This window comes from Varroa jacobsoni, unplaced genomic scaffold, assembly GCF_002532875.2.
Source record: "Varroa jacobsoni isolate VJ856 unplaced genomic scaffold, vjacob_1.0 scaffold_1430, whole genome shotgun sequence".
NCBI classification, from domain to species: domain Eukaryota; kingdom Metazoa; phylum Arthropoda; class Arachnida; order Mesostigmata; family Varroidae; genus Varroa; species Varroa jacobsoni.
Window position 1 is genome coordinate 54392 of NW_019214332.1, and position 13853 is coordinate 68244.

The 13853-nt window shown below is 42.1% G+C and overlaps 1 long non-coding RNA gene across 6 annotated transcripts in view; it reads left to right on the forward strand.

The window, feature by feature from the left end:
• The window catches only part of LOC147752178 (uncharacterized), an 87152-nt gene that overhangs the window by 32494 nt on the left and 40805 nt on the right, over positions 1–13853 (forward strand). For 4 of the 6 annotated variants that reach the window (XR_015314796.1, XR_015314798.1, XR_015314801.1 and 1 more), the window contains exon 1: positions 9736–9947. The exons of 1 other annotated variant lie outside the window; for it this stretch is intronic. This is a non-coding gene — a long non-coding RNA (uncharacterized LOC147752178). Of the gene's footprint in view, positions 1–9735; positions 9948–13853 lie in introns of those variants that run through there. One more of the 6 variants, XR_015314797.1, reaches the window with a different exon arrangement.

Genomic DNA, 13853 nt, shown 5'->3' on the forward strand with positions numbered 1-13853 from the left:
TTACGCGTCATATTACTAGACGAGATTATATCTTCTAACATGTAGGAATGCTCCGATGCCATAAACTCACAACTGCAATGTCGACCGAGAATTGACATGAATGGTGTGTTACGACTAACATAACAAACTTCAATGTACCGACACCTGTTGACACAGCAACGAAATTACCCATCCTGTAAATCGCAAGATAAGGTTATGTCATGCCTTCATCAAGGAAGAATTATCTTTCGTTCAGATCCGCTGATATCTTTGCTAAGATATTTACGTATCTCTTCGTAAATTTTTGTCGTCACGTTGGGTTCGCTTATTTCATTGTTCCCAGGCAAAGCAAAAGGCGGAGAACTACGTACTCCTTTTCCTTTCCAGACGGGGCCACCAGCTCCATCAGATGCGCCAGTGGTCGCTGACCGTCAACTGTGGGCTGGCTGTCTGAGAAAGGTCACGTCTCGCGGGTCGTATTTACGCGTGCATCATTTTATTTACCCACGTTTACTGTTAATTCTAATTGCACGAGCGGACCATTAAGCGTATCAACAAACTTAACCAATCTGCAACAAGTTGTACGACACGTGTTTGTAAAGTGTTAATTACTGTATAAGTTTTTCTTAACGATAATTGGAATACTGCAATCGATTTGACATCCAAAATACGACTGACTATTTTCGCGATCTCTCCCTGAAACCAGTTATAGAAACAACAAGTTCTACCCAATTAATATTGTAGAGTATTTCTGAGATAAAAAGACTTAACTACATTAGTTTCTTCAGAGCGTCGACAAAAAGCATAAAAAATCGGGCCGCGCGTTTGATAGTGCCCTAACCTTATTTTGCAATCCTCATGTTTCACAAGCTGCTCGAGCTGCGTTACTGGCCCATTTTGACCTGCTGCGTAGTTCACTAAATGTAGCGAGCAACATAACGTATCTCCCTCCACTCGGTTTAACTTCGAAGGAATCGGCAGCCTGTTAGTACAGAGTTGTTTCACACAGTGTACATATAAATACTTCGTGTCGGGAACATGCACAGAAAGAGAAAGTTGGGAGTTTAGTTATCCTACTCAAGTGGATCTACATATACATACATATACATGCGTGTGAAAATAACCATTATCCGAGTATTCCGTAGCTTATTCCGAATAACGAGCTGGCTATACGTAAAACAGAACACAGCTTTACTGCCTAGCAGCTATCCACGTCAGCATTGTCTATGGCTGCTGCTGTCACTATTTTCAGATCCTCTCCACACTTTCTAGCTTCTCCCTTCCGTTAATTCTGACTGACTTCTCCTTACTGCTAAAAACAGAATACAGCCTTGCTTTTGCTGACGTGGACGACAAAAGCTCAGTATTCTCCATCTAGCCTCTAGCACAATGGTCATGTACCCTTTCGATGTACCGATGTGGGTTGTGGTATCACTGCCAATGCAGCCGAGATTGCAGCCTGAATAACTGGGGAACGCGATGAGACGTCAAAAAGAATGAAGTAACCTAGGGTAGAGATAGTGATAGCAAGATAAGACGGCAGAATCCTTACATCGGGACAAGAGAAATCAGACAACGACTGCGAATGATCACGGACGACTTGAACGGGTGACAAGAGTAGCGTGTGACGGCGGCAGCGATGTTTGGTACCAAAAAGAAGACAAAGGGGTTATAAGGGAAAAATAAGCAAAAGCAGAAGAAAAAGCAGCCACGGCTACACCTCAACGAAGAAGAATAAACGACTGACCCAGTCCCGTTGTCTTCGGTCCTGTTTTTCATTGCTCCGCACGTTGACTCCTGAGGGTCGGGGGAACAGTTGGCTCAATGCCTCGCTGCCATCTCCAGCATCCTCCAAGCGTTTCACTCACCTTCTCGGAAACGCTCAAGCGCACCTTCAAGTGGCCGGCCTGGCGGTCGGTTGATCGTTCAGCAAAATTGTAGTCTTTTATGGAGGTGGGCGCTCGCTTGCACCTTCACTCCTATCCAGTCGGACACATTGACAGAAAGGAGCAAGAAAAAGGACTCATCGAACCAAACAGACGGATGAATGGAGGGATGAACAAAGACAACCGGACACTTCGATAGAGAAGCATGAAAGGACGAAGAGTGACTGCTTGATAACCGCGGAGTCTCCGAGGAGAGTCCAACAACTACAACAACTGGATAAAGTATAGGGAAAATACACAAGGAAGAGGGTTGATTGGTTTCATACAATAATGACACCGACAACAGTAGTATTACTACCTGATAATAATAGCGACGATGGGCCGTTCACGTGCCAAATTTTTTTCAGACAGAGCATGTGGCACTTTCTTCGAATGGCTCACGAAGTGTGACAAACTCCAGGCTCAAGCACGTAGAGTTTGCCGAACTCGAGTTGAGCCAGCGATATGTATCATTAACAAATCAAAACAAAACATATACATATATGTATCTAGCAGACTGGTAAGCAAGGTGCGCGGATAATTGCGGCGGACGCAAAGAAATGGTTGTTAGATGCTATGCGCTTTGAATCGCCATAGTGTGAGTCTACCATATAAATTTCATGGGTCTGTGGATATATATGGTATGATACGTTGTTTCAAACACGAAAAAAAGCTTGGGATCTTAGAGGAAACGTGTCTTCTAAGTGATAGCTGCTAAATCCCAAAAGCTACAACAGGAAAAACCACAAACAAACACAACAGGAAAACATATAATTGCCATTGATAGCTAGTTCATGGCGTCTTTCATGAAGTAATCTTTTTGGTACTTTTTCAATTCTTTTTGGTAAGTTTTCAATTTTATTTTTTCCGTGAAGTAGAGGCATTGCCCATTATCGAAAATCACAATAACGACTGAGTTATCGGTTGTGATTTAGACTAAAATATGCATTACTGTGGACTATCTATTAAATTACGTGCATATTGCACGAAGACTGAAGATTTAATCAATGCCCGGTAGGTTACTTAACTGTATAACAAGTAGATACTTCGAATGGATGCGTCCCCTGTATTAGAAACGAATCAGAAAAATGCAAACTGTAAAATTCCCACTTCGTCCTAACGAAGGCGTTTTGGCCTATCATTAGCCCAACGAATGTTGCATATCAGATTTTATAAATTTAAATCTTCAGTGTTTTTTAAAAAGCTCGACACACCATTAATGAATGTTGACAGATATTAAGCTGGCATTTCTTAATAAAATCGGGTGAAGTATGGTTGATTTCCACGCATTTTTACAAGTTCTCAGATATTCACCCCCTCCCCCGTGTTTACTACTTTGGAAAAAAGACTGATAATGAACGGCGCTAATGCTTTTGTACTTAGAGGTGAATCCGCAATTGGCTTGAGAGGACGAGTTTTTTTTGTCTGAACAGGCGCGGCACGAAGAAAGATGGGTTCCATCATTTTCTTCAGCGAAGTAGGTTGTTAGATGCAAGCATGCACCGCAAGCGTATCAGTTATTTGGCTTCTGGCTAAATTATACGCATCTAAATGTAGAAAAGCTGTCGCTACAACTCTCGAGGTTATTCTTTTTTTTTTGAAGTTATTCTCGATGCGCGAAAAATGAGCGTAATGAGAAGAATGACGTAAAGATAAAATCAAATGTCTGCTTGTTCAGTTTCATTACTTATGGCAAAAATCGTTGTCGACGTATAATTAATTCACCATTTTGGAAACTATTCCATATTCAATGGCGCACGGGTTTCTTTTCCAGCGTGCTTGTTGTCTATCTATTTAATTAGCTGCCATTACCAGTTCAGTAAAGAAACAGTTAAGCATAGACGCATTATGGTATCAAAGGAACCATAATAGCGGATCATTGCTATTTGACTTGTGTTATTCCTAAATGTAACCGTTCGAACTCTCATGAGAACTTTTCGCTATTTTTTTTTTTCCTTATTTCACTTGCTCTTGCGAACATCAGAGAGGCACGTTACCTTACCTCAGAACCGATCACTACCTCAACTCAACATTGGTGTACTTCGGCCCTGTCATTCAAAATGGGCTCGATAAAAAATTGCTATTGGGAAGACCATGAATGAAGGACATGGAGTGTCTGGCCGCCGTCAGTGTTGAAAGGCTTGAGAGATTCCCAGTTGGTAACATTACGAAGATATACATACAATATATGGCAATTATTTGAATGTTTACATGTCGACTAACTCCGTGACAACGAATTTCACATAATGAACTAACCTCAGTTTACATAGGTAGTACCGTGCAGACACGACAGCTTTGTGATACAAAATATATTGAAATTTCGACCATCAGTTAAAATGACGAAACGTTTAAAGGACCCTCTCAGCTAGAATGCAGATGATCAGATTAACATCAGGACTGCATAAAGATAATGAGAAGCTAAAAAAAAGTTTGTGATAATATTAGTAGAATGACTTGACTAGCCAGCCGTGAACTAAGGTTGGATAAATCAATACTGCCCAGACGGCAAAACCCCTCCGTAACGACGATGCCATGGGGAAGAACGGCACGAAATGCATGAACGCGGAAATATATGAAGAGACATTATCCTCGCTAGCCACGTGTATTGCGCTGATACACGTAGGAGACATGACAACGTATTCGTTCCACGCAGTCTTTTTGTCACGAGTCTTTACGTTGAGCCGAGGTTTCTGGAAGAGGTAGAAGAGTGATGACTGTGTTTGACAGGTGTCCATTTTGTGAATAAACGCATTAACGCTACATAAAACTCACCACTGACCAGATTCTCAAAAATCTTAACGTTGCCAACAGCATTTCTATAGAATCACTAACGATTAGATCGCTTGACAACAATGGAAACAGAAGAAAACAAATCGTGCACTTAACCTATCTGTATTATTTGTGGGCAATATATTGTAAAAGTGTGATTGGTCGGTCTTGCCATAGATTGACTGCAGAAGCATTCTACCTATAGATATATTAGGGTAATCAAAAGCTTAATATGCACTTCGGAAAAGTGGTCGTAATGCTTTTGTTCTATGCTGTAGTGGCTTTTTTTCACGGAATCACTATAGGTTTTCGGGCTAAATATATTGAGTATTTATGCCCATTTAGCCAAATTTACTTGTCCCTGCACATACCGTCAATAACACAGAGACGTGCTTATACTATTTGTAATCATTATATATTTCCTCCTATATAATCTATCGATTGTGCTTAGCGAATTTACAAGTGATAAAAAATGTCTCACTTATTTTATATTTTGTTTTATGCACTTATATAAACTAGAGTCAAAGAATCACTATGTTCTTTTTTAGCGTTCAGCCCGTATTAAGTAGCTGTTGTCAGTTAGAGTCTAGCGACCCGCACCAAGATATTACCAGCGGAATTCCGTTGTCGCGTTTAAATATAGTAGTAGTAACGAATGGCGGTGAGACATCCAAGGAATCCTTCCTTTATTTGCCACTGTATGCCTGTTTGTATGGATGTGGAACCTGTTCTCTAAAGATCACTTTTCTGTCCATTTACTAATGGATTTATTCAACGGCAACTACCTTTGGCCATTGTTGACAGTCTTGGTTGCTATACTCGTTGGTAAGCTTGTTGCTTAGACTATGCAAGCTTTACGGACACCATCGAGCTAACTCAGCATACGGCCACGATTTGACCTGCAACTGCCACCACCCTCTCAAAACCTAACTCACATCTGCCCACGAAAGGCCGAAGGAGAATAGGTTACAAGTCCTCCTCTGCCATCAGTTTTCATGCATGGGTCGAGCGTTGCTCTACACGGCGACCTCATCTGCGTCGTCGCATGCGTTTCCATGGCCCTTTGTGACCTACCTTAATCGACATAGCCATTCAACCTGTTACGAGAAAGCCGGCGATAGCGAAACATTGCAAAGGAAACCAGTTAAGCGCGAACAAAGTGCGGAGCAATAAGGCGCCGCGTTTGCCCACGCTTGAAACCAAGTTTCAATCAAGCAAACTAAAGCATTCAAAGTTTGGCCCTGGCAATTGTTCAAGTATAATTAATTTGATTCGGACTATTAAACTGCCAAGTGCACACTTGGGACTAGACTTTGCTGGCCAGGCAATACAACGGAGCGGGCATCGATGCCGCGGCTTCTGTGACGCTAAGGCCGAGGTTTGTTTTCAGGGGAAGACGACACACTCACGAGGAAACGCTTCTTTTCGCATATGCCACTTCCTTGCGAGATCGTCGCAACTCTCATACGCGGTACGCACCTTCTGGCTTGGCCTCGTCGGGTGGCAGGGACCACACGAAAAGGCACTCGACACCGTATATATACGCCAACGGTGCTTGTCGGTTCACGGCCTTAAGCCGAAAGACCGGCTGGAAAGGGGCCGGCGAAGCTTTGTGACGCCGTCAAAGTACCACTGCGTATACCTAAACAGTGGGAGGAGGAAAACGACGACGGAGTAAAGGATGAAGAGAACGACAACGATATATATGCAATGTCCATAGTCTAAGGGGGGACCTCAGGGACCTCAAGTCACGTTGAGAATATGCCACGTAAAGTTTGGAACCACTGTCATCACTTAGTCATCAGTGGTTGTCGTTATTATCACGCAGGGGCGAAAAAGCACGATGGTAACCACATAGCTGTGTGTGGATGAAGCTACATCTCGGAGTTACAGGCATTTAGTAAACACGGGTGAAGTCATTGCAGGTGGCCGGTACAGTAAGAACGTGAACCTCCTTTATGGAACACACGGATTGGGAAGGTAAAATGAGGGCAGAAATGCAGTTTTCTCAAAAACATTTTGCAGTGGATTGGTGATATAACTAATATAACTGGAATATCGGTAATGTAGTTAGCACTTTAGATTTGAATTTTACTTTTGTTTGTCTCGATACGTAATTCGAGCAGTGAGTAGTTGAAAATGCTTTGTAAATGTAAATTTAGCTAAGTTTAATTAGTATCGAAGCATACATAAGTATATATAAGATGCAAATTGAGAGACTGGATCTGATTCAAGTTCCGAAGGCCAAGGTTTCAGTGGACCACATTTATAGGTCATTTAGTGGACAAGTTATCTGATGTTATTTTCAGCTCAAATTCCAATTTTTCTAAAAGCCGACTTCGATGTCTTACTTACATGCCAAGCTTTCTCAAGATTCAAGCTTTGTGTTACGCAAGGAACCCACGACTAATCCATCGTATGCTCATAGTATTTCCGTACATTGGTACAATCTGTTTTTAAGACCGAAACGAATCATATCATTTGTGTACGAATATCTAGCTTGATATGCTGGATGATCCACGGAAGGACGATTGTTACCCGTCCAAACAAAAAAAAACTTCTTCAGTAATCGACCTAACACACGAAAAGAAAGAGTAAATATTTTTCTTATCGAAGGAGGTAATTACCCATAGCGGATCACCAAAACGAGCCGAGACGGACCTTGAAGCCTGGTATAAAATGCATCTGAAATATTACGATGTGGAGAAGCAACATGAAGTAGCCGTTGTTGTTTTGCACTATTAAATTTGTTTCTTCTGGGGCATCTTCGTATCCATGCTAGTCCATCAAGAATCATACCGTTTAAAGCCTGAGTCTAACTGTTATAATACAGCTCAGCTTCACATACCATGCAAAATCGATGAAAAAGTTTTTTTTTATTTTAATACTGATAATGAAAGGTAAGTCTTGTATTACGTTTTCATAAATTTATTATTATTTTTCTAAAACAGTTACATTGCTTTCAAGAGCTCCAAAGTAAATTGTTTGGGTCATAGTAGTCTTCGCGCGATATTGTTGGCGTTATACACAGTAAGCAATTCTTTATTATTACTTTGGGTGTCTAGCGTCTGAGCGAGATGAACATCTCGCACTCGATTATTGCGGTATTGGGTATCGATACGGCCATCCTGTCACTAACAAACAGAACATATATTTATGATATAGTCGCTTAGCCTAAGGGTATTAAGAGTTTCTTGTTTTAGCATAGCGGGAAATATCTCGATAGACGAGCTGAACACTCGAATCACCGGCTCTGTGAGGAGGCGTGTTGTTCTTATCAAATGTTTTTGGGATCCGTTGTTTCGAACCCGTTCATAAAGTGACCGCAACCTCATAATGCGGAGCCTCAACCACCTATTGCGATCAAACATTTAACTCATTCATAGCATTCTATCAATTGTACGTTCCATGCTACACATAAAGGCGAATTTATATTGATACGCTTTTGTCCCATTTAAAGAATGTAGCAAAAAATTTTCAAAGTGAGTCTTGTTTGCCACGACCGTAAAGCAAACTATCATCTATCATATTAATATATTTGGAGACGATATTGTGACATACGTACGGGCACCGAAATTTGTCACATCCCACCTGAGGCTCTACATAGTGGTTTTACCTTGCAAAAAGCTTTCTTTCTAATTATTTGTATTGATGAATATCATCACCGAAGGTCACTTTCCTTCTATTTCCTGCAAGTTTTACCCTGTTTATTTGCAAAATGTCAAATGTTTGCTACAGCATATGTACTACTATATATACAGTATATAACGTATGTAATACTGACGAAAAGTTATAAAACTCTAATGCTACTATAAAACTCGGTATGCTAATTGAAGCAATTTACATAGTTGATCTATCATCGAAACGTGACACAGGTACTTCCTTTCAGTTATGAGGGAATACACACCCGTACGGTAACTAGATATAGCGGTTCTAGAGGCAGCCTCAACAACGCCCCCTGTTGTTAACGTCAATTGTCTTATGGTTTTCCTGCTTCTCCTTCCCGTTGTACGTCATTCGGTACCGATAATGATTCTTAACCTGACGAACTAAGACCTCCAGTGTCCAACCAAGCGCAGAAGCAGCAGCACGATTTACCTAACGCGGTATTATGGCAGTCGCTGCAAGGGTCGAGTCTGCTTGAGAGCAGCTTCGACCTACTCATGCAATCTACCCTCTGGGGCTTGACGTTGCCTGCGAAACCAGAAACGAGCCACCACGCTATATGTCCTCCCGCTGCGTTTACTCAAGGCAAAAGGTTGCCGCCTGTTGATATTAAAGTTTCGGCTTGCTCGACAAACGTCGGCCGGCACTTAGCTAAGCTACGTCCGGGAGTAACTGGAACGACGAACTACTAGTAGCAATGGCAGCGATGGAAGCAGCTCCAACGATAGAGAAAACAGCATACTTAACTGTCAAACAGCATCGGTAGCAGCAAAAGTATAAACTTGGATATATACAGTATTATATAGGCATAAAACAACATACGAGTGGCTCACGGTAGGTACAAAAAGGGGTGGGAACCAAAAGAAACATAGGGACTCAAGGATAGTGTGCTTAAGAGGTTGCTTGCCCCCGTGTGCTCGCGCTCGTTCCGTAACGTTGGCACTGAATAATGCTGCTGTACTAATACTTCTGCTGCGGACGAGAAAGCTAGAAGCCGTCTGGGAGTAACACAGTGCTAGAGATCTGGCTGGCGTTAGCAGGCTTTAAGGACGGGCCGTATGGTACTGTCGGCTGCGTCGGCGTTAACCGTAAAAGGTCGGTGGTCCTACGCCACTGTTCTGTTGCTTCCGTTGTACCTAGTAGTCTCCACCGGCTATCGACTCGAAGGCTGGCACAACGAAGCAGCTTTTTCCACCTGACGCCTTTGCGTAGGCCGTAGAGAAGCTTACTCTGCTACCTCTACCCCTGCTTCTGCCGTTTCTCGGTCATTTGCGCCTTTTTGGTAGCGAAAACAACAACAAAAAGTGCATGAAAAGTTCCGGAGACGGACAAGAAGGTCCGAGCATAGCCTGAGCAGCTGGAAGCTAGCTGTCTGATGACTGAGCTGCAGCGACAAGGCAGGTTAGACGAAGCACGTGAGCTACTACTTGACGGGAAAGAGGGTAGGTCTGCGAGCACAAAGGTAGGCCTTGGAGAGTCCTAACCAGCCCGGCTAAACTTATTCCAGTGCGATATAGCCTTTCTGACGTTGTGTAACCGCCAACATTTTAAGCGAGAACGAGTACGCGACGAGTTCTTCTGTTAAAGCAAAAGTACTGCTATACCCGCGTACGTATAATTATGTGCTTAAACAGATCGTTTAGAGAAGTGGCACATGGAAATAGTAGGTGATGCGAAGTGCAGGTAGCGGTGCATGACCTATTGTCACCTTGCTCCTCTTCTCTGTTTGCCTCGTTTCAGCCTCTACTTCATCCTTAATGTGTAGATCCAGAATATTTGCTTTCTTTATCGTACTGATCGTTTCAGAGAAGCGATAATATTATTAAAATGGGTATCATTTACTGTTGCGGAGAATCAAGATCGACCCAGAGTGTGATCTTTGTAGCGTGACCGAACTGTGCGTTTTCCTTTTCACTGACGGTGCAGACGAGTGGGGTACCTCAGTGTTTCTGGATGTCTATTAACGTCAATATGTGAGATCAGGACATTTATTCCTGAGCGCGCCTGTGTGCGTGTATATAGACGCGAGAACACATATTTTGCTGTCTCGATGCACGTATCGGATGGAAGTGCATGCACAATGAAATTGAGTGGAGTGCTTTGTTGCATTTGAAAAAAAGTTGACGGCACACATTTAATGAGCTATCTAAAATGCATGTTAAGTTATTAGGATTATATAAAGCTTGCTTACAACAGTACTGCAAGCGAAATCGTTAGCACAGCTGGAAAAAGATGCGTGATCTGGTTTGTATATGTCGCTACCACAAACAAACTAGGTGTTTATTCTTGTTTAGGCGTGAGAAGAGAGACGAGGCGAGATAATATCGAGGGTTGTTTAGGCAGATGCAACGTACTAGTAATTTAATAAGTATAACAATATAAAATCCCTTGTAAGCAATATATTCCAGGAACGTTTAACACATCTTGGCCGCAGACATCGGTACACACGTCTATCTGCAAACACAGTGTGTATAAGAATCGATATCATATCGGCACAAATGTACAGTCAGCGTTTTGATACCTGATGCATCATGCCTGCCAACGGGTGTTACACTGTTCCAGAGTTTAATCCTATAGATAAATAGAATTGCTCAACGTACCAACAAGTTGCTACAAGAACAAGGTTAGATATCAAATTTTTCGCTAGTCGGTTATTGTTCGGTGTCTCCATCATTGCCTGGAAATAGTCGTTGATAAACCTACTTAAGTATTTTTGAGTGAGGGAAATTATCTCTTTCTACCTTAGGCCTTGCATGGGCTCAAAAATCAATCCTATATTGGCGACTTTTAATTGAATAGATTAGACTGTGGATAGTCAACCGTTTGGAGCCCTTGTGTCCTTCCGGGGGCATAGTCAGTCAATTGGTATCATTAGGCATAGCTTTAATTGGAGTATTTCAATGCATTATGTACGGATTCAATACACGACGCGATTGACTGATTTTCACTGATTGATCACAAAATTCTACCGGTGGAAAGTCTACCATTACCTGTTACGATAGTTTCTCTATTTTTCGCTAATTTACGAGTATAGAGTTGCACCACAATATTTTGTTTATAATCATTCTAGAATTTGGATAAAGGCCAACTTTCAGTTACCTTATTTGGAAAAAAGAAAAAAAAAAAAACGATGAGTTTCTCAAGGTCTGTTATCACAAGAAATTTATCGCTGCTGCGACAAAAAGCAACCGAGTTTCTATGTGTGCGATGGGGCTCATACTTCTACAAAAAGCAATTCCTTTGTTTTTGCAGAACTTTTCAGTGCGCTGCCCTGGTCTGCGCTATAAGTGAAATCTAGATTAAGTTATCGATACTTCAGGAGATGAACTATACATATTAGATTCACATTTATCTAGCTAATTCACAGTATGACAATGTCTGCTACATTGTTTCAAAGACCGTACGCCGATCCGCCTAAAATGATACATATAAATGTCAATGCTACACAAAGACAAATCAGTGCAATCAACAGACTCTGCTATCATGTGGCTACTGGATTGCGGTCTGGGTACCTAGTTCAGGAGAAAAGGCGCTTCTGAACGAACATTTTTATTCACGCATAGAAAACAACACATAAAAAGGTAGCCACATTTTGACATTATCAACAAACGTATCTACTTTTTACCTTATTTTTTTCGTATGTTTAGTCCTTCGGCGTTTGTTGATCTTGGTGGTCATTTACAGCCTTGCAAATGATAATGCGCAGATAAGTAAAACTATTCGAAACAAAGGCAGCATACTCCGTTCGCCTCGAGTCATATGTCATTCACAGACAGCTAGCTAGCTACCTATTTAGCACGTCCGTTAACAGACGGCCGTACGAAGCCTGCCAAGGGCCGCATCTTCACAAAAGGCTTACTCCATATTTCGACCAAAGACATCCTTCACGCAACGATCACACGTCTCGTTGGCCTGCAACTTGCACCAGAATATATTGCATATCTACGATGAGAGCGAATGTTACTCCCAAAACGTCTACCCTTTTCCTTCCGAAATTCGTAGGCAGCAATAATACATCCTCCCACCACACAGAACACCTCAGTCTGCTTATCTCGGTAATTTTCAGCAGCAACAGCAGTAACTGCTTCTGTTGAAGTAATTCTGTAGAATGTAGAACCGTGTCACCGTTCTATGCGAATTTCTCGAAAGTTTGTCCCTGGCTTTTTTTATTATGAGTTTTAGTGAAAAAAGATGCGCAGTCATCCGACGCAGCGTAACGATGGCCGCGTTAGTCCATCATTTCATCGTGATTTTGTTGCAACACTAGGCCAAAACAGGCTGCGTGCAGTGATAGCATGTAGCAGCGATAATTAGAAGAGGACCGCTTAGTGATTATAGCGAGAAATTTGCTCGGATAAAGATACGAGATCGGAGAGTGTGTTCGATAGGAACAGAAGCTCTTAAGTGAAGCAGAAAACAACATGTTTATCTAACAGAGTTTGTCCCCTTTTATGCTACTGTTGTTATCACCCTTGCTGGTGTTGTACTAGTAGTAGTACTAGTTATTATTGCTTTGAAACCACTCTCAGCGAACATCTGTCTAGGGTGTCTGAAGCTGCGATTTCTACTAGGTCTATAGTTGGTTAGGTATGTGTAAATAATTTCAGTGCTAAACGCGTGTAGAATTTGTTCTGCTATAGAGGAAGAACTAAATTTAATGTTAGCATTGCTTTCTTGGCGGTCCTAAAGTCCCTTGCCCAAAGAGGTTTTTTTTGTAATACTACCTGGCCTTTTTCCAATTACCAGTGAGAGTAAATTGTCTCTGGCGTAGCCTTATTGGGACGGAGCTTCACGTTGATTGATGAGAGGTCACCTCGCTAGTCTATATGACTCGTTTTCCAAACACTTTTCAAAGTGTACACCTGTAACTTTTAAGTTGAATCTCGACCGGTTCAGTATAAATATATATATATATATATATATATATATATATGTTCAGTCGAATATATATGCGCATTCGCTTTGGCCTGGATGTTTCAAGTTCACGTCTTCTGTTACCATCTTTCACGTTGTTTCCCGGGGTCCGAATTAACATACATAATAATGTCGATAGTACCAGCTTCCTTTTTCGTCACTTGCTTTCCTCTTGCTTAGACATTTTCGATGTCCCCTCTTTTCATGCATAGTTATTGCAAAAGAGGGCTGCCCCCGCGGCCGATCCCGCCGTTGTCGCTGAGAATCACGCACGTTTTAACTTTTGAAAAGGATCGCCGTCGGCTTCTTCCTTTACCGCTCGGCGAGTTGCGATTTCGTAATCAACTGATCATTTCCTAAACCCTCTACCTTCTTCCGAATAGCTCCTTATCAATGAGATAAACCAGGACAAGCTGCTGCTGCTGGTACAACTGAGCGTGGGCTGTGGCGTTAGTGCTCGCTGAGGCCGTGATCAGGTGCTGCCATGAAGGCCCCTCGCTTCATTGGCCAGTGAAACGCGAGAGAGGCTGAGGCGCTGCAGCTACTGTCACTATTAACAGTTTATTGAGGAAGTTCGTCAACCTGCGAATTTAACAGTGT